The sequence below is a fragment of the Ictidomys tridecemlineatus genome, chromosome 11, assembly GCF_052094955.1.
Source record: "Ictidomys tridecemlineatus isolate mIctTri1 chromosome 11, mIctTri1.hap1, whole genome shotgun sequence".
Taxonomy (NCBI): domain Eukaryota; kingdom Metazoa; phylum Chordata; class Mammalia; order Rodentia; family Sciuridae; genus Ictidomys; species Ictidomys tridecemlineatus.
Window position 1 is genome coordinate 65090353 of NC_135487.1, and position 26913 is coordinate 65117265.

General features: G+C 38.3%; 1 protein-coding gene across 2 annotated transcripts in view; it reads left to right on the forward strand.

Moving 5' to 3' along the window:
- Adgrl2 (adhesion G protein-coupled receptor L2) overlaps nucleotides 1-26913 on the forward strand; it is a 619253-nt gene that overhangs the window by 255051 nt on the left and 337289 nt on the right. The gene's annotated exons all lie outside the window — the stretch shown is intronic.

A 26913-nucleotide genomic window follows, 5' to 3' on the forward strand; every position in this document is an offset into this window, starting at 1 on the left:
GAGGGAAATGACTGTGTGAGCCAGGAGACAGACCCAACCAACTTGTCAAGCTATGAAGCTACCTAAGAACAAGTTCTTCATTCAATTAATATACATCTTTATGAAAATACCTCGTGAAGTCACGTGATAGGTATTGAAGATAGGAAGACAAATCACATGGCTCTTGAAATTTTTCAAACTCATGGAAAAGACAGGTTGATAAATAATAACAAAAAATATGACAAGATCATAACACAGATATGCGCTTAGCACTGTAGGAACACAGAGAAAGGTTAATTTTTCCTGGAGTTTGGAAAGCAGTGCTGGGTTGGTAAATAACAGTGTCACAGAAAAGTTGATATATTAGCCATGTCTTCTAGTATCAAAAGGTTGTGAAATGGAAGGAGGAGCCATTCCAGGCAAAAGAAACAGTATGGATTCCAGCAAGAGTGTGTCTAATCCAGGGAATAAGCAATTGTTAAGTAGAACTGAAGCACGTGGTGCACAGGCTGTGTGGTAGGAGGAAGAGTCTACCATGATTCCGCTCCAAATCACAGCCCAATAAACAAAGCCTTGTACATTATGCTAAAGAGTAGAGTCTTCACCCAGGAAGCAATGAAGAATCACCAAGATGTTGAAGCAGGGGAATTACACGTTTTAAAAATTGGCTGGCATCAGTAAAGAAGATGGCTTAGAGGGTGACAAGAATAAAATAATTTTCATCAGTTATAGTGAGGTTGAGAATTGTAAATCAGTGAATGCCTTTGCTGTGGTAATCAACTAAAGAGAGATTTAGGAGACAAGAGACAAAAAAAAAAGAAAATTGGCAATCTCAATTAATACAATCTTTAGTATGCATACTATCTATCAGGTTTGGATTAGAGTGACATAGTTAGACAAAACACTTTTCCAGTACAGTTACTAATAAGAAAAGAATGCTTAAGTCACAAACACTAAAAGCCGGTCCAGAAAGTAAAATTCTTCTAAAAAATAATTTATTAAGGGAATGCTTTCAGGAAAGAAGGAGCAAGAGGAGCAGAAGAAGATAGCATAGAAGGATGTGATCAATGCTGAAAACTGGGTTAGCCTTGCTGGGTCCCTTATGGAGCTATGGAACATATATCGTACCCCGGGGTTAGCTCTTCTTATTCCCAGAAAGAAGAATTCTTGAGTTGTATTGACTGTGTTCAGTTGAGGCCAAATCTTTGGAAAGAGAGTAGTCCTGAGCTGTTAGCAGTCAAACACTGGCAGCAGCTGGGGATTTGGATGATGATAGCCAGTGCTCTTGTCCATTCCTTACATTGTTCAGGTACAGTTGCTTCTTACACTGAGTTTACTGCATCTAGCCACAACTGCTTTGGAAATTTGATTCATTGGTGTGGAGGTGGGAGCAGAGAATGCATAAGGTCAGTGAAAGTAGAACAAACTGCATCTTCCCAGATACAGATTTCTCCAATGGCCACAACATATTCATCATGTACCTTTCCTTCCCTTCTAGATGTTTCTCCTTAACATCTAATACTTTTGCAGGTCTTGGTGGATTGCCTAGAAGGAGTAAACCAAATTCTTGTCTGTTAGGGAGTCTGAACACCTGCTTACCATGTCCTAATCAGGATGTGTTAATAGACTTACTCATTAGTTAAGCAAGGCGTGGAAATAGCAAGATATGGCCCAACCCGTCACCTGAGTGCCCAACACATTGCTCCCTGACTCTACTATGTAGCTGCATTTCTGCCTTCTCATGATAATCATGTCAGTTACTCTGCCAATATAGTGACTTTTTTGTGTCAGTTATTCTCCTGAGTCTCTGGGATTACAGACATGTGCTACTCACCTGGGTTCAACATAGTGAAAGAGGAGCTTCATAGGAGAGCTTATAAACCACTTCTGTGAACCAAATGTGTTCAGGGGAATATGCGAATTTAAGATTCTTATCTACGCAGATAGCTCTATCTCATACCTAAGTGTCCTACTCTTTTTCTTTTTTCTTTCTTCTTCTTTTTTCCTCCTTTTCTTTTTCTTTCAGGGTCTTGAATTTGGCATAGAAGACATAGGCTGAGAATTTCACTTTTCTTTTAAGTTCTCTCACTTCCACAAATAGGACTTCAGCATGATCTTCAAATCTGCCCTCTCACTAAAAGAAATGAGTCTCTCTTTTAATTAATTAATTAATTACCTGTGGTACTGGGAATTAAACCCAACAAGCTACACCCCCCTCCAGCTCTTTTTATTTTTCATTTTGTGTCAGGGTCTCTAAATTGACCAGGCTGACCTCACAATTGCAATCATCCTGCCTCAGCCCCCTGCCTCGCTTGGGATTACAGGTGCACACCACTGGGCCTTGCTAAAATGAGTCTCTTCACCTGCTGCTAATGATTATTTCTGACTGTCACATTTTGCTTTACATTTTGAATAATAGATCTGAGTCTGTGTGGCAGGCTGACTCTGGGATGGTTCCTGATGAACACTGCCTCCTAATATTTGTGACATTGTATAATCCACTCCCTTGAGAATGGTCATTGTCTTTTGACTTATTTTTTACCAACAGAATTTGTAAAAAAAAAAAAAAAAAAAGAAGAAGATGGGATTTTATTTTTAGATTACATAAAATTGTCACTTCCTTCTTGCTAGCAGAATCCCTTTCTTGCTGGCTATGATTAATTAATCCGTCATATGGCAAAGGCCAACAACTCAGAAGGAACTGCATCCTGTCAACAATCACATGAGCTTGAAAGAGGATCCTTCCCCAGTTAAGTCTTATGCTGAGACCCCAGTCTTTAATGACACCTTGATTTTAACCCTATAAAAATCACAAAAGCAGAGGACCCAGCTAAGCTATTGCTAGAATACTTAGAAAGAGGGAGATGATAAGCATGTGCTGTTTAAAGCAGTTAATTTTGTGGTAATCCGACATAGAGCAGTAGATAACTAATAGAGCCTATCACTTTATCTCTTCAATGTGTCAAGGATATTTGGTAAGAACCAACCAAACCTAAAAACTTTTTGAGAGTTCTAATTTCTCTGTGTCTCTCAAAGCCAGAGACCCTGAATCAGCCACTGTGCCCCCTTCCGCCCATATCTCAACCCAGTTTAAAATCATGAGTGAAAATTTTAGCAAGCTTTTCTTTTTCTTTTTTTTTCTTTTTAATTTTCAGTTGTGGATAGACACAATACCTTTATTTTATTTGTTTATTTTTATGTTGTGCTGAGGATCAAACGCAGTGCCTCATACATGCTAGGAAAGTGCCTTATCATGAGGTAAAACCCTAGACCAGTACTTTTTCTGTAAAGGGCAGGTGGTAAATGTTTTAGGCTTTGCAGAATACATGGTCTCTCTCTCTAATATTCAATTCTGTCTGAAAAATTCACAATAGACAGTATTCCAATAAAACTTTATTTATAAAACAAGTAAGTTGGATTTGGTCCATGGGCCATAGTTTGCTGACCTCTGATCTTAACAATCGTACTGCTATAAGATGCCAGGGACTAACAATGCTTTACTTCCAGGGATGGGGCCTTATTGCCATTCAACTCCTGAGGCCCATCTTGGTCTCTGCTTCCTGGGAACATCCACCTTGACTTGGGTTTCTTAAAAAGAAACCCTAAGGAAAAGATTTTTATAAAAGTAATTTATTGAGGGAGTATCCTTAGGAGAAGAGGAAGGAAGGAGACAGGAGAGGGCAAGGAAAGAAAGCTAAGCAAGGATGTGTGTTTAACTGAAAATGGTGGGAGCTTGATCCCACAGGAAGCTCTGGATGTCAGATCTAAATTCACCTTTGCAGTGTGAGTATATTTGCGAGGAGGAAGGTAGGTCGCAGGAAAGGAGAATATTTTGTATTCCTTATGTCAGTAGATCTTTGACTGCTTTCTGCCTGGGTGGAGGGTAGTCCCAAGTGAAGCAGGCTTTCTCCTCAAAGGAACGGGACAGCAATGTGCTGTTAGTACAACTATTACTCTTCCCAACTGGGGTATGGGTACTTCTCTATTCCTCCAGTGGGGCAATGCATTTACTCTACCTAAACTTTTCTTAATAGCCTGGAAGCATTTTTAAAAATTCACTTTTAAGATGAGGCAATGGATTGGTCAAACACATGCATGCACAAATTAATGATGCTGAAAAAATACAAAACAACCCCCATTCATTGGGGTATATTTGTTAGGTGTTGTTAATTATCAGTTTTCTTAGTCCATTTGTCAAAACTGGGACCAACATAGTCAAAGTGGATAGAACTGAATGATGCATTGGGGAGCAATTTGGAGAAACTCAAGCAATACCAAGATGAAAATCAAATACCTCTGAGTTCTTATATCATGGTGCTTACTACTAAATAGTATAAGAACAATCACCCCAGAACCCAGTTGTTCCAGTTTCTATCCCATTTTATCCCTACTTTCTGTATGACCTTCTGTAGGTTACCTAAATTTCTGTGCCTCCTTGGTTTCCCATGTGTAAAATTAGGTTAATAACAGTATCTACCACAAAAATGAACTATTACGAGAGTATTTATTCACAATTGTCCTTGGTATGTAGCACACATTAAGCAAATGTGTGCTTAATTAATGTTGTTGATGTTACTATTATTGTCATCTTTAACTTATCTATGGCTATATTTAAATAAGTGTTTTTCAGTGAACTCTTAATTGGTGTTATGGGTTCTTAGTCCTGTGCTTTGCAATGTTAGAAAACATAATTAAATTTGTTGGCTCTCAAGCAAAAATCCAAATCCCCTTCTTAGACTCTAACAAAAATTCTGCAAAAAGCTTTATTCTTGAGTGCTTTCTGTAGATAGAGTTGGAGGTATACCTATACTTGAAAGCAAAAATCACTTAAAAAGAGTATCTCTATTCACATCTGAGATGATCATGCTTTAGTAATAAATTTTAAAATACTCCCCCCTTTTTCTGTCTTTCATATTTGGAGGCTGTACTTGGGATTAAATTCAAGAACATTTTCTTTAAATTTTTAAATTTTGAGACAGGTTCTCTCTAAGTTGCCCAGGCTGAGTCTCAAACTTGCAATCCTTCTGCCTCAGCCTTTCGAATAGCTGGGATTACAGGCATGTGCCATGGTGCCTGGCAAAATCTTGCAATTTTTGGTAAGGTAAAATTATGCCTGTAAAATTATGTGAGGTTTGTTGTCATGGCTGATCATAAACAAGAACCTTCAAAAAAGAAGACAATAGATACCTGTATTTACTGCTACATGTAGGATGTGCAACTAGGTATACACAAATACATAAAAAATATTATTTATCATATATTTATATATACTGCTTCAGGAGATTACTAGTTTCCAATTTTTAGATTTATAAATATACTTTTGAATTTCTAATGATGCTCAGTGGCCAAAATTTTGTACATTGGACCCAAATAAAATATATCTGATCCCTAGTCTCTCTCTAGCTTCTACTTCTCTTCATCTTTATAAATCACTACTCAATAAACAAAGAAATAGGAATCAAGCAACCAGGGAGATTTGGAAGAAAGATCACAATTATTTGATGAGTGAAACATCTGGAAAGGGATCATGACCTCATTATCTTTTGAAAATAGTTAATGAAACTCCTCTTTTAGCTCACTGAAGAATTCCAAGTAGAAGTGCTTCATCAAGCATTAACTAAGAAAATGCGTGCCAATGCTTTGGATAAATCAAGTTGTCATTCTGCTCCATAAATATTTATTCTGCAGATGGTTTTTAAACCTACTAGTTTCCTTTTTATAAGGAAAAGTTAAGTTGGTATATTTATTTTAGATCATATTACAGAACTTTTCAACAGTTGGGATTTTTTAAAACATTTATTCAATTCCTCTTCCTATTTTAAATCAGTGGCTTGAATTGAACAAATCATGTTAGTAAAAAGTATCACACATCAGGTGAAAGTTGGTCTTACCTATTACATTTTTTTCTTGGCAACATAAAAATATGTTTCCAAAAATCAGAAATCTTTGGAAATCTGGTTTTTCAGAAAGAAGCTATCTAAAATCAATAAGCCATTGGACAAACAAACAGTGCTTGAAAAACAAATAAGTTGAAAGATTAAATTATTTTTAACCCAAAGGTGATTATGCCTTTCTGGTTTAAAAACTCCTCTGATAAGAACTTAAATAGAGTAATAACTATTGTTGTGTGAACCAGCAAATATATTTAACACAAACAGTCATTGTATCTCTTGGATTCAATCAACAAGCATTTATTGAGTGTTAATGAAATGCCTAGGACCATGACAGATACTGGGAACCCAAGAATGAAATGGTGGTTCCTGCCTTCAAGGAACTCACTATCTAGTGCAGGTGACAGATACTTCTGTGACTATGTATAATACACTGTGACATGTTCTATACAGATAGCAAAATGGCTATGTGGTACATCAGAAGGGGAAAAAAATGCTTGAATCCAGTTTCAAATTAAAAAATGCAATACATTTTAAGAACCAAGGATTAGAAAGAAAGTCAATAAATAAATGATGATCCAGAAAAAAAGCCTTTGTGGAAACAAATGTAGAGGACAATTTTTAACAATAATTAACCTCCCAGTAAAAATGGATTAAAACATTTAGAAAGCCATGAGATCAGGAACAATGTGCCTATTTTAACATCTCAGAAATGTGTTTATTGGACCTAAGTTGTAACTGTCGAGACAGACCTCACTTGATGCAATAGTATCCTTGTAATGTGTTAAATCTCACCGAAACCATTAACAATTTAAAGGATCATCATTTCAAAATGCTAAAACTAAAAATTCACTGCGATATATTTGGTACTGGAGTAAATATGGTCATAATCAATTAATATCTCAGAAAATTACAGTGTGACAAAAACTAGAGTGAAGTGCTCAGTTCTCCATTCAATTAATGACACTCACTCAGTTGGCAAGTTATAATTACACGAGCCTGCGATATGAATGCATGGTTTTGGCATTTGCTCTCATATCTCTTGAGGCTATTACGTGAGTTACCAAGCATAGTTCTTTATTGGAGTGTCTTAGTCTGTTCTGGCTGCTATAACAGGGTGCTCTATAGTGAGTGGCTTCTGAAACACAGAGACTTATTTTTCACAGTTCTAGAGGATAAAATTACAAAACTCAAGGTGCCAGTAGATTTTCAAAGGGTCTGCTTCCTGGTTCATAGACAGCCATCTTCTCTCTGTGGCAGAGGGGTGAGGGAGCTCTCTGGAGTTTCTTTTATGATGGCCTTAATCATGCTTACAAAACATTAGCCCTCATGACCAATCATGTCCCAAAGACCTCACCCCCCCATGCCATCACATTAGGGGTTCAGATCTCCACATAGGAATGGGTCGTGCATAGATACAAATGTTCAGTCTGTTCCACTAAGTGCTATGTTTTGAATGTCTTCCCATAAGGTCATGTGTTGAAAATTGATCCCAATGTGGTCATATTCCAGGTGGCATCTTTGAGAGTTGATTAAGCCAAAGGGCTCTGCTCTCATGAAAAGAATAATGCCATTAAGAAAGGGTTTATCTTTGAATTCTGTAGAAGGGAGTGAGGGGAGGGGTGGGCTGTGGGGATGGGAAGGACAGTAGAATAAAACAGACATTGTTACTCTATATACATGTATGAATGCACTACTAGAATGACTCTGCACCATGCACAGCCAGAGGAATGAGAAATTGTGCTCCATTTATGTACAATATGTCAAAATGTATTCTACAGTCACCTACATCTAATTAGAACAAATAAAAAGGAAATAAAGAGTTTATTACTGCAAGAGTCAGTTCCTTGCAAGAATGACCCTCACTCTCTTGCCCTTCCTCCTTCTGCCATGGAATGATGTAATCAGAATGCCTCCCCAGACTCTGGCTTCTTGATCTCCAACTTCCCAGCTTCCAGAATTGTGAGGAAATAAATATCAGTGCATTATAAATTACTGGGTCTGTGGCATTTTGTTATAGCAGTACAAAATAGATTAGGGTGTTGAGTTATCATCTTTCCCCTGTTTTACTTCCAAAATCCATAGATTTTATTTTTTTTTCTAAACAGTTTTCAAAGCAAAGTAGTGAAAGTACACCAAGCAACAGAAAGTTTTTGCTGAATAATTTTTTTTTCCTAAAAAATTTCCAACACTTTTTTTTGTTGTTGTTTTAATGTGGGAGGTAACCCACAGGATTAAGGCTCTTTTTAGTTTTTTGCCTTAATATTCAAGTTGACTTTGGGTGACAAACACCATAGCTATGTTAAATGCTGCTTCTTACATTCTTCTCTCTTGTCTGTCCCTTATCTGAGTTTACCTTATTTTCTGAATATTTGAATAACATGGTTCACTTTTAAAGGAACCTTATAAAATAAACACTTAAACAGTTTCTGCCTTGTGAATTTATAATTTAATGAAAAGTCACCTTGCATAGAAAGAAAAGACGGAAAGATCTTCTTTCTGAGAAAAGTATGTGGCAAATAGGAAAATCTAGTTCTCTTTTCTAACCCTTTGTTGTTGACACCTGTCATTAAGCGGAGAGGGTTGTGTGGGTGTGGGGGTGTTATAGTAGTAATTGAAAGGTCCTCTTCAACCTGTGGTACCAATTCTCTTCCCCTTGTCAAGGATGTCCTGTCTTATTATTACATTCAGATTGTTTTTTTCTCTTTAGCTCTCAGCTAAAACATTAAATTTTCAAATATTTTCCACACTTGAATTAAAATTTAAAATACACAGTAGTAACAGCAACAATAATGATTAAAGTATGTGAATTCATTCAGTGTTTTACAAACTTCAAAACACTGGTACCTTTGTACTACCTCATCTGATCCTCATAATAACCATATGAATAGGTCGAGCAGGTTTGTTGTTTTCATGTTACGTGTGAGAAAATTAAATATCTCATTTGAATTCCCCCAGAAGCTTACTCCAAGACCAGGATTCAAATGCCAGTCCCTTATTTGGGAGCTGATCCCAATAAACTACTGACAGGAAGTGTGAAATGAGAGAGGGAAGAGAAGAAAGTCAATAAAAGATGCTTTTTGTAGACAGGTTCTTATTTGTTTATTATTCTCTTGTCTTGGGAATTGAGCCCAGAGCCTTGCACATGCCAGGCCAGTGCTCCACCACTGAGATACAGCCCAGCCCTTAAGCAGTTTCCACTTTGGCAACAGGAGTCCTATCCTGCTGAGGAACTCTGAAAGATGGAGTAGAAATGCAACTTGATATTAGGGGCAAAGGAGCTGGGATATTTCCCTACTAAGTCTCCATCCATCTTTGGTTGAAGTGTGCCTTGGGAGATAACAACTTAGGGCAATGCCAGTTTACTTCGTTGGTAAACAGAGCATCTTCCCTGAGCCAGAAGAAGACGCTCGACCCTCGCATCACATGTGTTCACAGTGAGCACATTTAGGGTACAGTAGTGAATGCTAAGGGAACAGGGTAGGACAGGACAGACTCTTAACTGAGCTCAGCAAAGTTAGGCAATTGACCCATCCTGGGTTACACAGTGAGTACCGGCTAAATCAGGAAGGATCCCAGGCCTTTGATGGTTTCTGTAGATTTCCTGAAAGAGTAAAATAGATGGTGTTCCTTGTTCTTGAAGTGTCGAAAACCAGAGAGTATAAAGGAGAGATAAAATACTAAATGCAAAGAAAAATTCTTTGACAAGTTCTTACAGTAATTAAGGTTTGTTCACTTCATACATATAATAAAAATTACTCAAAACCTGCAGCTTTTATGGAATGCAAAAAAGTAATAACACATATACCTTTACACTGCAAACATAATGATGCCACTATAAATTGCCAAGGTTTTCAGTCCAATAAGAGGCATTTTGCCAAGGACACTGGAACCAATTTTAGTATTTACAAATGTCGTAATACCTTTACAGGGCATGTATATCACGGAATATTATGACGCACAAGGGGTCAGGCATGGAAAATTCACAGCCGACCATAGGTCACCACAGTAGGCTCTTCTCATCAGCAGCACCCGTTCATCAGTTTGCAGTGGTGAAATATTTGCATACAGATGTGAAGGTATTCTTGTGGCCTACTCAATAAACCAGAATGGGGCTTTATGCACCCCTGAGTTTTCAATTAATGTTGTTGACAGAATGAATGGCTATTTATGCAACCAGCCTTTCATGTTCATTCATGGTACACAATGCCTAAGTCTTAAAGATCTCAGCTAAATGCCTCCGCTCATAGGGGGGTGCTTATGGATTCCTTTGTATATATAGGGTAGCATAAGGTTCAATGATTCTATCTAATCGGCAGAGTGAACCTTACATTTTAGCCAAGGGTGATGAAGCTTTTGTCCTGCAATGGGGCATTATCCCACAACTTCTACAATAAGTCGAATGTCTGATTGTATGTACAAAGACCTCAGACAACCGATCCCTGGACTTAACTTTCCAAAGTATGCCCGGCCCTGCCTCACCACACCCCAACACTCATATTTGGGAGGAAAAGATAGCTACACATAGGAAAGTAATTAATAATGTTCCAACGTAAAAAAAAATGAATGCTTAGTACACCTATCCATCTGACTGCATGAACAAGCCCTGGGCACATAGTTGAAGCCCAATAAATGCTTCCTGAGTTTGCTCCAACAAGGAAGCTCTGGCTGCTACGTGTGCCAAGATTTCTGTAATGTGCTACAGTTCCCAGAAAGTGGAAGGTAAAAGTAATCACTGCCTTCATCTCACCCATCCCACGGTCTCTTCCAACAGGGAAAGGAATGTGTCAATGTTGTGCAGGAAAGATTTTCATGGTGGATGAGTGAAATCCCACTGTTGTTCTTGGATTGAAAATGGAGACCTGGCACAGTGACACATGTGTGTAATCCCACTGTCTTGGGAGGCTAAGGCAGGAGGATCACAAGTTCAAGCTAGCATCAGCAAGTTAGCAAGGCCCTAAGCAACTCAGTGAGACCCTGTCTCTAAATAAAATATAAAAAGGAGTTAGAAATGGCTCACTGGTTAAGCACTACCAGGTTCAATCCCTGATCCAAAAAAAAAAAAAAAGGAGAATTTATTGGGTTTAGTCATTATTCATTCAAAATTACACGACCCTGTTTTAGCCATCCATCAGCCCCATAAGCGGCTAAGGATTACAGTCTCCATTTTTCAGATCAGGGAAGTGAGCTCATTAAGCTTAAATGGTATCTCCAAAGTTACATATTTAAGAATTATGTTAGAAAACGAATTCCATTCAGGTGGCATTCAGAGATTAGAATACTGATGCAAATTTGTCAAACGTAATCTAAAGTAATACATTTTAAAAGGTCAAACTATGTTTCCCATTTTTTTGAGACATCGTGCAAAAAGTACAATATGTTTATTTACTTCTGCAAAGTAAATTAAATGTGTAGTCCTTGCATTATTGATGTCTATTATTTTAGTCCCTAAGAAGTATGTGTAGGGAGTTGCTTTACAAGAGAAATTGTATTACAACAACTTGTATTTACATGCCTTTTTAGTTTGTACTAGTGTGTTTATTTTTCTGCTAACTTTAGGACAGTGATGTAACGTGACACTATTTTCAAAATCAAACATGCGAGTGACGGTCCTGGAACACAGATTAGTGTTTATACACTATAGAGATATGCAACCTAGAAAAGGCCTGCATCCAAACCAGAGGTTCTTCTTTAGAGTTCATGAGCAGACAAGGAAAGACCTGCAGACCAAATGGTCATGAAAGGCCTTGAATTATAACTAACCCCAGAGGAGTTTCTAGAGTTTTTACATTGGCCCACTGTTTTAGAAGAATCTCTGTGGTTATAATCTATCTCTTAACTCTTTATTCTTCTCAAGTAGATCTCATTTCCTCTTGAAAAGTTTCTCCTGCTCATTAGACAGTGCAGAGAAGAGGCAGACAGGTACAGAATAGACCCCAGATTTGTTAGGACTAATTTAGAGTGATGCCCCAGCACATCTTCATAGGGCTCTCAGGAGCTCCCAGCAAAGCAAACTGCTGCCTGATTTGCAGTTTTACATTGCAGCAATCAGAATTTTAGGTCTGGGCTGGAAGGTGTGATGCAGACCTGTGATCCCAGCTATTTGGGAGGCTGAAGCAGGAAAATTGCAAGTTTAAGGCCATTCTGTTCAATTTAATGAGAAAACTTAGAATAAATCAAAAAGGACCGAGGGTATAGCTCAGTAACAGAGTGCTTGTCCAGCATGCATGAAGCCATGGGTTCAATCCCCAACATGGCAGGTGGGATTTAGATATGGAGAAAGTTTAGAAATTATTTAATATAACATGCTCAGTGAATAGATCGTGTGTTTCTGAGAACTTCAATGACTTTCCCAAGTCAATGGTAGAGCTACAGATAAAACATGCCCCTCAGAATGGAATGAAACATATTTATTTAAAAACATGAAATGTAATCAAGACCGACTTGTGGTAAAGCTGGTGGGCCAAACTTTAAAGCACAAGACTTCTAAGTAAATCAAGATTTACTTAGAAGCCTTGAGACAGAATACAAGAAGTGGGTCTAGCCACCCTGCCTAAGTAATGAGGTTAATATTTATTTTTTGAAAAGGCTTAGATCTATCATCTAAAGTCTTAAATCATATTCATTCAATGCCATGCTTAAGCATTATAGTAATGAAAAGGAACAGCCAGCCTGAAACAGAGAGGCTGCTGATAGATGCTAAAATAATGAGCAAGCTTGCACGCTGTGCATAGGTGATCATTGGTGAGAGAGAGCAGAACGAGCAGCAGCTCTTCCTTGGCGCAGTGCAGAGTTGAGCAGGATGATTTATAAACCTCAGCACATTGAAGAGCAAAAAAAAATAAATCATTAAGTAGCATGGCTCATGATTCAACTGGCTTTTTTCCCCCCTAACATGGGTAATAAATTGTGTGGGCTTTAATAATTTATAGGAGATGTTGTTATAATGTGAGAATATTAACTTTGGTGAGTCTTTTAATTTGCTGGTGATGTCAATACTGTGCTGAAGTGTTTCTTGTACAGGGCAGCAATACCACCGGTGCACAATTGTGTTTTGACACTTCAGTCAGAGACTCCTGGGGAGTAGATGAGACAGTTCACTTTAGCACTGAGCTTATCAATTTGGTGCATGTCCCTCAGGAATTACATGCCACAGAGAGAATTAAACAGAAGGGTTGAAAGCACTTAGAATCATATTAGCACATTCGAATACAACCCTTTCCCCCATGTCTTTGTGGAAAGATAACCTGACTAAAGCCATTTTATTTCTGCCCAGGACTACTCTTCAAACTTGTTAGCAGAAGAAAAAAAAATATAAGAAAAGAAACATTTAAAACCAATAGAATGCAACACCAGGAAAGTCCTCAAAATATTCTGGATTCACCTGGGAATGTGGTCAATTTCTTCCCAGTTTATAATGTCCTCTGATGTCTTTTCACCATTCTAGAAATGTGACAGTAATGACCCTCTCATATTTCAGAAATAATTCCTCTCTCCTGCCCATGTTTCCAGTTGGGAAGGACAGGACCTTGTGATAGTTTAGTGAGCATCAGAGTCAGAAAAGGATGTATAAGGAGGAAAAAAGGTAGAATGAGAGGAAAGGATGGCAGAGCCCTTCAAGACATGGCAAAGCAGAGGGATACAAGACCCCTGGACATGGCAGGCACTTTGTGATTTCAAGTACAGGGATGAAGCCACTCCCGGAAAATGAAGACCTCCCTTCTCCTGTGTTTCAAGGCAACCTCCCGTATGATATCAGGACTTTGGGGGTTTTTTGTTGTTGTTGTTTTTGTTGTTCATATTCTTAAAATTTAAAGTAAGTGAAATATTCAATCTGAGAAATTAAGATGAAGTCAGTAACATAGGCAGAAACCGGCAGAATCAAAGAGTACAGCAGCATTAGAGGTAAACTGAGGACGGATGGGGTTAAAAAAATTGACACAACTGGACTTAGGAGCGCAGGCCTGTAATCCCAGCTACTCAGGAGCCTGAGGCAGGAGGGTCACAAGTTCAAGGCCAGCTCAGGCAATTTAGCAAGACCCTGTCTCAAAAATAAAAGGGCATGTACGTACGGGAATATAGCTCAGTGGTAGACATTCTGGATTTAGTCCCCAGTACCACAAAAAAAAAAAAAAAAATTAAATAGATAAGCAAATAAATAAGATAGTGCATAGTGGAAGAAGGTCAATGAATGAGTAGAAAGAGGAGAAGAATCAAAGACTTAAAGTTAGATCTTAGTCTCTTTCCTGCTCTCATGTCGTTTGTTTCTCAGAGCTTGGGAGGATCAGACCCAGGTCTTCTTGAACTAGGCAAGTGCTCTGTCACTGACCTCCATTCCCAGCAGTCCTCTGGTGTTCTCTGTTTTTAGTGTTATTTTCTACTTGTTTTGATTTTTATTAAAATATTTCCCCTTAGCCTGAAATGTTTTGTTCCTCTCTCCAAACCTAACCTCAATTTTAGCTGTTCTCTCATAAATCCAAACCCAAGAAATTCTTACCAACATAAGTGATCATTTGCTTAATCTCAGTATCTTATTGTAGTTCCCTTACAGGTTCAAGTTCAAGGCTCCTTCTAAAAAGATGTGTATGTATGTATATGTGTGTGTGTGTGTGTGTGTGTGTGTGTGTGTGTGTCCAGAAAATGTGAAAATGTAGATGCATCCCTATATGATAAATTCCTTTCATAACTAAATCAACCTATAATAACACAGGTCCATATGCCATCACACAGGCCGACCCACAACATACTATAAAGCTCTGACAAACTTTGAAACTAAAAGCTGAAATGCTTTTTTTTTTTTTTTTTGCTTATATTTCACAATAACCATTTCCTCAACTCCAACCCTTAGTCAACTCCCAACATTCTGAATAATGCTCACATGTGGGATATTACATAGTCACTTGTGCTGTCAGAGAAACTGGGACAAAAGCTCCAGAATAAAGGAAATTTAGGGAAAGTATTTTACAATTATCAACATATTATACTAGTATATTATTTTCCACCTCCAGCAAAAGTAGAAAAAACAGCAAAAACGGTTCTATCAAAGGCAAGTCCTACTCCTCCGCTTTCCGAAAATTCAGCCTGCCTTACTTATTAAAGTTTAAATGAAGTTATTAACTTGGTTAGGGCTATGATTCTTGAACTTAGTTTAATGAAGAAGCATCTTTTTGCTGGTCAATCTTATACAGAACCCAGCATCTTCAAATGGGTATGGATGAACACTTTAGTTACAAGGGTGAGAGCAGGGCTGGAGCTTCCCATTCTCCAGACAGGGCGATGGGTGGATTCCTAGAAGTTCAGTGTGATTCAGTTTGAAAACCCTCAAGTTAGATCCTAGCCAGAAGGTAAGGGCTTCACAACAAAGCAAATAAATAGGTAGCGTCAAGTGTAATGTCAGAGAAGCAGACAACAGTGCCTACTGCAAACAGCTGTCCCACGTTGAGATTTCATAAGCAAGTTCTAAGACCCGAGACATTCTTGAGCCTGAGATTCAGGGGGTTCCTGGTATATAAGACTTTCAGCTCTAAAACTTAGCCTGCACAAATTAAAACAGTTGGTCATCCTATTGACGGGACCCGCTTTGAAGGTCCCAGGGACAAGTCAAAAGTTTTCCAATGCTCAGAGAGCAGCAGCAGCAGCATCTTCACACAGATGCTGTGGGACCTTAGGAACCAGTTATTCCATCATGGTTGGCACTGAAGAGCTCCAGGATCCTATAAGAAAAGGAGAGGGGAAGCAATGCAAAAGGACCCCTGTTATAAACCACAACACAAAGGACAGGTATATAAATTCCCACACACACACATGGAGAAAACCTGAATATACTTTTTTTTTTTAATCACCAGTTGGTTCTTCCTTAGATAATAGAGCACTTACATATAATTTCATATCAGCCTCTAAGACAGGGAATTTTACCAATGAAATTGGGGGGGGCAGAACTCTGCTCTCTAAATTCAATATCCAGTGTCCTACTAACCACATAACCTGAAGATATGATTTAAGGTCACAGATGAGGACAGTGCGGGAGCAGCAATTCTCTCAGATGCTATAATACCCACTATCCAAGGTCAACGCTGAGAGCCTTCCCCTAAGCTGCAAATCCCTTTGTACCAGACCTGCCTGTGGAGGTTGGGCCCTGCTTAATTACAAGGCTGAATTCTAAATGTGCTTGTTGTTTGTCAAGAAGAGAGAATACTAGCCTATCTTGTGATTTATGTGTGCCCAATGACAAACTGTATTATTCAAGTGAGAAGAGCAGATGGCCCCCAAACAAGACAGTTATGGCCCACAATTATAATAATTATAGTACCCAGTGGATCTCCAAGATACCAAGAGAGCAAGGAATCTAGCAGTCATCCCAAAGACACTTAAAGGAAAAGGAGTTTAAACTAAGCTCTCAGGCAATAAAACACATGGAGACCCTTCCTCATCAAGATGAAAGGTTTATTCTCTCCCTGTGGAAGAAAGCAGGACAGGGAGAGTGAGCCACCAGCAGACTTAGCAGACTGAGGCCCAGGCAGGACTTCTCTTTTCTCTGGTGATGCTATTAGCTGCTCTGTGAGCATCAGCTTTGTGAACAAGGACACTGCACTGATTTGGGTTATCTTGGAAGAAACCTAACTTCTCAAAGACTGATTTACATCAGTCATTTTTGTCCCTTATTTCCATTGCTGACAGTCTGGTTCTATTGTCTGTAACGATTAGATTTTAGAGTGTTGAAAATAGCCATGCAAATTACCAAAATGTTTTCCATTTGAGACCTTATACATATGTGAATAAAATCAACTCTAAGCTGTTAAATGGAATTAAATCAAATAGGCTAAATCTGATGACTGATATTCTAAAACTTCTGTGAGAGGCTCTCCTTGACCCAGCCCCCTTATTAATGGCCAATTGTAAATGACTTTTGCAAATGGAAGCACCATTTTTCACTTTTTAAAAATAAGTACAACACTGTACACTCTCAACTCCCCCCACTCAATTTAAGCATCAAGATTTATAGCTTGTCGTGAGCTCCTATATCTTTCTGTTCCTTCTTTGTACCTCTCCAAATGCTCATGTGGCTTTTTTTAGAATAAAGTGAAGATAGTTTGTACTGAACTCAAACTGAGCATTCTGAGACTTGACTCTCAAAAATTAGTATTCTCCTCTGTTCCTTGGATCTACTACAAAGGTTTATTTGCCACATAGTAACTAATTATACTATAAATTCTAAACTCTTTCATTTAATCTTTCTGCAATGTACTACCAAATTTTGGTCATCATCAAATTGCTTTATTGTTTATTTGTATAGAGGGGAATTTTAGCAAAAATTATAGTTAACCAGTACAACTTATGTAACAGCCAATGAACATAATAGACTATCAAGAAATTATCCTTAAACACACACACACACACATGCACACATATGTGCATGCTTAAATTTAGCTCTTATCAATCAAAAATCTGTTTATTTTCGTTTGGTTTGTTTATTTCACTTTACCCAAGAATTTTACTGTAAATTTGATCTCCTCTCTCTCTCTCTCTCTCTCTCTCTCCCCCCCCCTCTCTCTCTCCTTGTGTTTTTTCTTTTCACTCCTCTCTCACAAGTATTTCCCCATGTATATACCTTAAATTCTTCACGTTACAGGCAAATACATATGCAAACAAATGTCTCAAGAAAAGCAACCTGGTGTGTGTGTTTGTGTCTGTAATCTAAGTCCTTCATTTATATGTTTATTCATCTGTGGCTTTTGCATAAGAATTTGACCTCTGCAATCATGTGTCTAGAAAACCACAAAGCAAACTATTGTACATATTGACAAATCAAGCATTTTAAACAATGAAAAGCCTCTTGATATTATAACTTTGACTTTATAACCTAAAGCACTGCTTTCTTAAAATAAATCATTGCTATGAACTTGCAAAACTCAAGACTGCTTCACGAACTTCATCTTAACTCATTATTTTCTAATTTTTTAATTTGTTCTTTTTAAATACATGACAGTGGAATGTATTTTGACATACTGTACATACATGGAGTATAACTTGTTCTAATTAGGATCCCATTCTTGTGGTTGAACATGATGTGGTGTTACACTGCTCTTGTATCCACAAATGGACATTAAAGAGTTATATCTGATTATATTTTCTAATTTTTAAGCTAAGGTTTCTTTGAATTCTGGTTAAATGACGCAGGGGCCAATCCCCAAATTACATCTTTCTCTGAGCGACTATGACTATTAGTATATATATGAACATGGAATTAAAAATTATTCTGATATGAATTTCCCCAAATTCAACATTGGATATATAAAAATGTAGGCCACACTAAGTAAAACCTAAACTGTATCAACCAATCAACTTATTTTGCACCAGCCAATGTGTTAGACTCTGGGATTCACAAGTGAGTGAGATACGTGTGTCCAGTGAGTGTGGAATTTATACTCTGTTAGCAAACTGGCCACTAGATATGCAACCAAGCATGTAAGGGAAGTTACAAAAGGGGCACTCGGATGCATTTTCTAATCCAGAGTAGGCAGTGGTGCAGGAAAGGCTTGCCAAAGAAAACATCCTCCAAATGGATGATGGAAGAATGAAGAACAACTAATGAGGCAAAGATGAGACCAGAGTTCCAAGTTGAAAAAACAGCACAGCCGAAAAACCAAGGGGGTAAGAAAGAACACCTTCCCTTGGTTATTATTGTTTGACATTTTGTTTATATTCATATGTTCTTTTCATTATGTAAACATTTAGCAATATAATTGTATGCACTTTGGAGTATTTATGTTTTAGGTATTTCTCCCAAAATGAATTTGCCTTACTTTCTGACATCACTTGATTTCTAGTTAACTAAAGATAATAAAAGAAAGAAAACCGTCATCTTCCTTTGGCACTTACTGAGTTTAGAAATTCAACTAATTCTGAGGTTTTAGTGGCAGCGTTATGGAAAGGAGAGAGAGAGAGAGACAAATCCATTAAAAGTAGCTTTTCTTTTCCTCACTCTGATTCCCTAGAGTTTATTCTCAAGGGCATTCTCAAGGCCATAAACTCATGAACCTCACTAAAGTGAAACACCTTCATAATATTTCTCCAAGGGCCAAGGAAAGGAAGCACTGTGCATGTGTGAGCATTAGGCTGATCTTTAAAAGGATGTAGTAAGTGGGTTTCACTGTACTGGCAACTCTCATGGGTTCATTTTTTCTGCTACACCGAGTAGCACGTTCATATCTGATTTTCAGTGCATGATTGCTCCTAGTTATCTCCCAGTGCTCCTGCTTCAAGGAAGGCTCATCTTCCTTTCTCTGGGTGAAGGGTGGGTCAGAAGGTAGAAACAGACTGAGAGTCGTTTACCTGCCTGTTCACAACAGGTTGCAGATGTTTCACATGCATAGGATGCACAGGAAGACAAGGTTAGGCTCTTGCCCCAGAATCAGCCTCTCAGGACAATGAAAGCTCTGCTCTTTTCTATACCTTCCTATCCACAGCTGTTACGCTTTCCTTAAATCTTTTGTAAAGTTTGTTAATAAATGTCACAGGGAAAAGGAGTCAGATTCTCAAATAAGTTTAGAAAATACTAAATAAAACCAAGATAACTAGGTGTGTGTTGTTTGTGTGTTCTCTAAATGCCTCTCAAAAGCCTTTAATGTGCTCATGTGCATTGTGGATAGTTAAGAGGGAGAGGTTTGTGAGACCTTACCTATCTCATTTAACCACTAAATATGTTTTTCTCGATAGCACCTCTCAGGGCCAGTGTGCTGAGACATACACTTTGCAAAACACAGCTATGTCACTTTTCCCCACTGCCTAATTAACACTAAGAATTCTTGTTTGCTGACTCTGAATCTGTTCCTCAGTCTTCTCACTGACATTCCCTACTCCAAATTCTCTGTTCTATTCTTTTTATCTTTCCTGCTTCCCCTCCGCTATACTTTTTTTTTTCTCCCAGAAGTTTAAAATTGCTGTTGAGCACCTTCTGGGTCCCCAGCCTTGGCTATAGCCCTGGAAACAGATCAGCTGACCATACAACTCACTTATTGAGAGGTTTTCGTTGGAAGGGTGATGAGCAATGCTAAATAAGTAGACGAATAAATATACAAGTAGGTTTTCTCTACTAATGCTTGTAAACTAAACCTAAGCTGATTTGTTTTGCATAACTCTTGGGTTCTTTGGGGGTAGGCAATGGGTACAACACAAGCTTTGAAATAGATGCTACTCTTCTAAAACTTTGCTTTAGGTCATAAATGAAAGTGAGAGTCACACCAAATTCTCACACAGGGATTTCATTCAGTAAAGTCAATTAACCATTAGGCACAAGAGAGTTTCTCAGACCTGTTCTGTGCTTATAAATGTGCCACTTCTGTCTTGTGCAGTGACTGTACTTCAAAAGCAGATTCCACTACCCTGGTCCATTAAAAGTCTTCAAAAAACAGGAGAAATTTAGAGATCCAATCTTTAAGAATAAAGGGTTTTCTAGTTTTCTCTGTCTTGTTCATGTCAGGTTGGGGGATATGCTAGAAATATTGTTTACACATCTACCTTTAATCTTCCAATGAAAACCCATTTCTAGCATTCATCATGCTAATTAACAAGGTGTTAATTTCACCAATAAAAATCCACATCTGATATTCACTATGCTAATTAACAAAACATCTTTTTCAGAGAGAAAGATAGCTGAAGTGCTTGCATCAGTAACTTCCTCTGGATTATGGCCTTTTGGTGTCAGCTAAAAGCCTCCCACCCACCTCCTGGAGTGCTGGCTGAACCAGGGTGTAAACTTCAACTAACCCATCTTAGATGGAAGGATCTGTTCTGATCCATTTTATGTAAATTACAATGTAGACTCTCTAAATCCCATAAAGGAAACAAATAGACTAGTGACTTGAAATTTGAGAGATCTCAAGGAAGAGAACCCCTGTCAACCTGATAACTGAGTGAAGACTTAAGCAGCAAAACTTAAGAGCATTTTGGTGACATGCATTCCGCACAGAGGTAAAAAAAAAAAAAAAAGTGCATAGTTTCCAATGCAAAAGTGAGCTCGATGTGTGCAAGAAATCGGCACAAGTCCAGGGTGACCAGCACAGTGAGACACCATCAGCAGGAAAGGGAGTGAAGTCAGAGGAACCCTGAGAAACTGAATCGCTGGAGGCTGTGCTAAGGAGTTTGGGTTTTATTCCAAATGAAGTGGGAATTCATTGCAGAGTTTCAAGTAAGAGTGACATAGGATTTACATTTTAAAAGAGGTGCCTGCTGAGTGGGGAGAATGGATCTTAGGCAGTTCCTGAAAGAGTTTATTGTGGTCTAATTGAAGGTGGAATGACATACAAAAATTGGGGACATATCTGAACATAAAGCCAATAGGGCTGAGTCACGAAAATGAAATAGGACACAGATTGAAAGTAAAATAATCAAAACCTTAGTTTGGAGCTTCTGCAATCAGGTTACTCTTGGTGCCATCTGCTAAGGGTAGGGGTGAAAAGCACACTTGCTGAGAAAGACCAGCAGCAGAGGATGAGATCTTCAACATGTGATCAGGATCTACCTGTGAGGCCATTAACCAGTTCAAGCCAGTTTCTTCTACCAACCCCAGCAAATTTTTTTCAGGGTTTATAGAAATTGCTAGAGTAAAGCCTTTAGAAGCATAATGCCATCCATGTCTTTCAGTGGATTTGCAATCAAAACTTCTACCTGCTCATCTTTAGAATACATCGGCTTTGTGAAAATGAGGACGTACTAGAACAATAGTAGCCCATGTGGTAGTTTTGGAGGAATGCAAGTCACCATGGTCTTTAGACTCAGAAGACCAAATTCTGGCAGTGTTCCTGGTCCACACTATGACTGTGGACAAGTGTGAAATTCTCAGTTTTCTCATTCGCAAAAGAAAATCCATGAAGTGAACATTGAATAATTAATGTAGGTGAAGTGTTTAAAGTGGGTGAAACTGCTAAATGTTAGGTGTTACTTTTATTACCATAAAAAACATTTCCTAATAACGTGAGCTTCATTTGTGAATGTAATAAATATGGAACATACTCACTGAGCCCATTACATGCAAATCCCTCATTTTATAGGCTTTAGTATATATAAATTACCAGTTTTAACAAAAATATATTCTCCTGAGCTTCCAAGAAATAAGCCTGGATAATAAATCACATTATCTCTTAGCTAAAAAATCATTTGGTCCAATGACATGCAAAAAAATACTTGGTAGCAAAACCACTTGGGTGCTTTAATAAAACACTATTTCCTAGGTTTTGCCCTAAATCTGTTAATGGAATCTGGAAATCCGTATTTATCAAATACTCCCCTAGTGATTGGTGATGCAATTGGCCTGTAGTGTGACACCTGAAAAGCTAGTCCATAGCTGAGAAAATGGTAATACAAAGAAGTGAATTCTGTAGCATAAAAGGATTGAAATCTTTCCTTCCACTTTAAACCAGCATACCCTGTATTGTGCATTAGTCTGTTTTCTGTTATTTCAACAAAGTACCTGAAACTGGGTAACTTATTAAGAAAAGACATTTCAGTTTTGGAAGCTGCACTCTCCACCGATTTGGCCTCTGTTGAAGGTCCAATGGAAAATGACATCATGATGGGAGCTTATATGTGATAGAGGTAATATCATAGCAAGATGGGAAGCCATAAAGTGAGGGGAGGAACCAGGAGCATCCCACCACTAAGCCCCACCTCCTAAAGGTGCCACTCATCTTAATATTGCCACACTGGAAACCAAATTCCCAACAAATAAACCTTAGGGGACATATTCAAATCATATCCAAACCATACCACATTGGAACTCATGGACAATATTCAAGGTCTGGATCTAGCTGATCCTTCTATCTTGTTTGGTAACCATATATAAAAGCCAACAGGATGCTAACAGGTCAGGTGTGGTGGTATATGCCTGTAATCTCTGCGACACAGGCGCCTGAGGCAGGAGGATTGCAAGTTCAAGACCAGCCTCAACAACTTGGAGACCTTCAACAACTTAGTAAGACTCTGTCCCAAAATTTTTTAAAAGTTAAAAGAATTGGGGATGTGGCTCAGTGATCAAACACCCACAGTTTCAATTCCCAGTACAAAAAATTAAAAAAGAGAAAGAGATGCCAACAAAATCAAGAGGTGAAAAAAAAAAGTGTATGACAAAAATAAGTATGTACTCATGAGACAAAAACTTAAGGTGAATCTGAATAGCTCTGGAAAAACAGATCAATAGACCTAACAAAAATTAGACCAAGAGCCTACATTATACATATGCTTGATCTGTCCCTTGTATTTAAGTTGAAATTCATTGGTGATCACTTATGGAACCTCATAAACATTTTATGCCTATTTTCTTTCAAATGAGAATGAAAATGATGTCTCAGAAAGAGTGAGGATACCACAATAATAACACACACACACACACACACACACACACACACACAATCTAATTTTAAAATGAGCTCAGGACTTGAATAGACATGTCCTCAAAAAAAGACATAAGAATGGCCAGAAAGTATATGAAAACTACCCAATGTCACTATTAAGAGAAATGCAAATTAAAACTACAATGTGATACTATCTCCCACCAGTCGAGTGGTTGTTAATAAGATGCATAATTAGCACTCATTAAATATTAATTATCTTTGGTGTTGTTATTAAGGAAGGTGATCCATGCAAAGTACTGTAGTTGCTAGATGACCCTGCCATGGTCCCTGTCCTCAAGAATTTTATGTAAGTAAGGAAGAGAGACAAGGAAACAAATAACCATAATCGTCTAACATTGACAGTATGGACTTTGAAAGCAGTTTGAATTCCATCTCTGCCACTCACCAGCTGTGCATTGAGCAAATTAGTTAACCTAACATGAAATTACTTTATCTCTAGAACAGAGATCATTATACTTGCCTCGGAAGGTTGTTGTGAGGATTACAAAACTAATGCCTGTTAAACACATAGCACGGAGTATGGAACATCATTAATTGTTCAATAAATATAGACCTGATCACTGTCCACTTGTTATGTTGGGAAAGGCCAGTGGGTGTGATGACAATGTCAAAGAAGGCATCAAAACAAACTCAAGGACATGGACAGTTTCTGTGCAGGAAAGCCAGGAAGGAGAGGAAACCAGAACGGAATCTTGAAGGTCATATGGAGATAACCCAGAAAAGAGAAAGGAATGGTGCGTAGAGCAGATGGCGCAGTTAGTAATAAGGTGGTATGCAATCAGGGAGCTACAAATAATTCAGCCTGGAAGCAACGAGGAGTGCAGTGCAGACAGACACGTAAGAGGCTAGGACCATGGGCAGAAATAGAGCAAGAAGGGTCTCTGCCAGGGCTCGGGGGCTGGGCCTGGGTCCTCCAAGACACTCAGACTTTACGCAGAGGAGTGACAGATAAAGATTTGTGTTTTTAAATGATGGGGATAAACAGTGTGATCCCGCCGAATTAAAATAGCTAGGAGTGGGGAGGGGTTAGCACTTATAAATGTGAGCAATGCCTATGAACATTTTCTGAGCCAAATGACTTTTAAAACAATTTCCATTGCTGATTTAAGATACTTTGCACAGATGTGAGAGCGTATTTTTTTTTCCTGACGGAATCTCATTTCTGTTCTAAATTCTTTATATCCTTTTGTTTGCCCTCATTTGTGTTTACACCACCTGTCAATTTAGTGTAATCTGTGAATTTAATGTGTTTTCCCCTCTTCCAGATCATTATTAAATGTGCTAAATAAAACCAGACCCATCACTGCCTCTGGCACTTCCCTCCCTGAACACTTCCACCTAGCTCAATATGCTGATTGTTATTGGCATAACATCTCTAAACTCCTTGAAACTTCCTCATACTCTAGTCCCTATCCAAGAACAAGATGATTAGACAAAGGAATGATGCCTTCTTAGGCGAGAGAGCCAGGCCCTCCAACTTGGTCCTGTAAACCTGTGCATCAGTTTAATCACTCATAAGGGTACAGATACAGAGTCCAAAAAGATGTTACTTAATGTGACATGTAAATCAATGGGCTCTTGCTTATTGAGCTCTGCAATACAAATGTCTTAATGGATAGAACTAATCAATCTCTTCATTCCTTAGTATAGTGACTGAGAGTGTGTGTGTGTGTGTGTGTGTGTGTGTGTGTGTGTGTGTGTGTGAGTGAGAGAGATGTGGAGAAAGGCTACTACAACCAGGCTGTATTGCATCAAAAGCATAACTTTTTATTGCATAAAAACAAGGTGGTTCCCCAGTCGTCCAGAGGTTTGTTTTTATTTTGTATAAAATCTAGATATGGCATTAGTTAGTCATAAACATTTTCATAAGAATGCCAATCACCCCTGCCTCCACTCTTTCTTTCTCTCCCAGCTCCATCTCCAGTTCTATCCTAGATTCCAGTTCTAGACCAAGTCAAAGACAGGACCCTTAGCCATACTGCAATGGCATGAATAAGGAAAGGGGAGAGGCTATCACCATTGCAGTAGGCAACCCTAAAAAACAGACATCATTTAAGAAAAAGCAGGGAACACACACACACACAATTTTGCAGATCATTCTCATTTCAGTTCTTAGATTTTTGCCTTTCCATTCACCTGAACTTTTTTACCACTAAGCCCCAGCCATTTTATTTTTTAATTTTGAGACGGGGACTTGGTAAGTTGCTGAGGCTCGCCTCTAACTTATGATCTCCTGCCTCAGATTCTAGAGTCACTAGGATTATGGGTGTGTACCACCCAGCCTAGCTCTTCAACAAAAAAATTTGAGGCCTTGTCTTAATCCTTTCATGCTGCTAAAAACAGAATACTCATGACTGTGTAATTTATAAAGAATAGAAATTTATTTTTTGCCATTCTGGAAGCTGAGAATATGGGAAGTCCAAGATCAAAGTACCAGCATCTTGTGAAGGCCTGCATGCCAAATCCTTCCTTGGTGGAAGAAGGGAGGGAGATAGAGGGAGACACAAAGAACAGAACTAGCTTTTTTTTTCCTTATCTGTGAACAAGGCCTCATAGCCCAGTTTGGCCCTGAACTCATCATCATCCTGCCTCTGTCTGCCTAGTAGATGTGAACTTACTTTTATAACAAAACCTCTTTCTTGATAAAAAAAAAAAATCTACTCCAACAATTGAGAAATTAATCCATTTGTAGGGGTGAAGCCATGTACTAATCATTTTTTAAAGGTTCTGCCTCTCTACACTATTGCATTCAAGATCAAGATTCCAACATATGCACTTTCAGGAACACATTCAAATCATAGCACCAACTAAGTCTTAGATACTGCTCTAGGGACTATGGAAACAAAAACAAAAACAAACCTAAAAAATAAAGAATGGAAAATAAAGAACAGTTGGTCTCTATCTTTAGAAAGCTAAAATTTAGTTGAGAGGACAGATTAGGGGGAAGTAATCCAGAGTATATGTTTTCTTGAACTTTAATTTTTTTTCCCCATATCCAAAATGACATCTCAGAGGTAGTTTATTATGGAGATAGGTTCAACTAGTTAAGTTGGAGTTTAAAAGCAAACAGCTCCAGATTGCATAAACAGATATTCCCATACCTTATTCCATCGCACATCCAAACCTCCTCTTTCTCTACTTCAGTCCAATATCAAGTCCTGAAAGAGTCACCATTATTCACTTTACTGTAGTTCCCTACAAGCCAACTCTAGAACCACGGGAACCAAGGCTTCCCAACCAGGGTAGGGCCCACAAAATTACCAAACGCAAAAGCCACACTACTGACAGCTCCCATAGACTCACACAGAAACTTTTGAAACTGAATTTTAAGGGTGTACAAAAAGAGAAATAAGGTACAATGCACACCCCTCTCCCTTCCAGGCATTAAGCCCAGTACTAGAGAAGCTATGGGGATCGCTTCAATGAGAGGCAGGTGTTATCTTCTGAGTTTCTCTGCCAAATCCAGAATTTTGCAAAGTCTGGCTAGTTTGGATCATTGGTTATCAATTTGGGCTTGATATTTCTTTTCAGGTGCTATGCCTTCATATTTAGCTCAGTTGTGATAAAAAGCGTTTTAGGGAAATAGCACTTTTTTAGTTGTTCATTCCTTGAGGCCAACTTTCTTCAAATGCTCC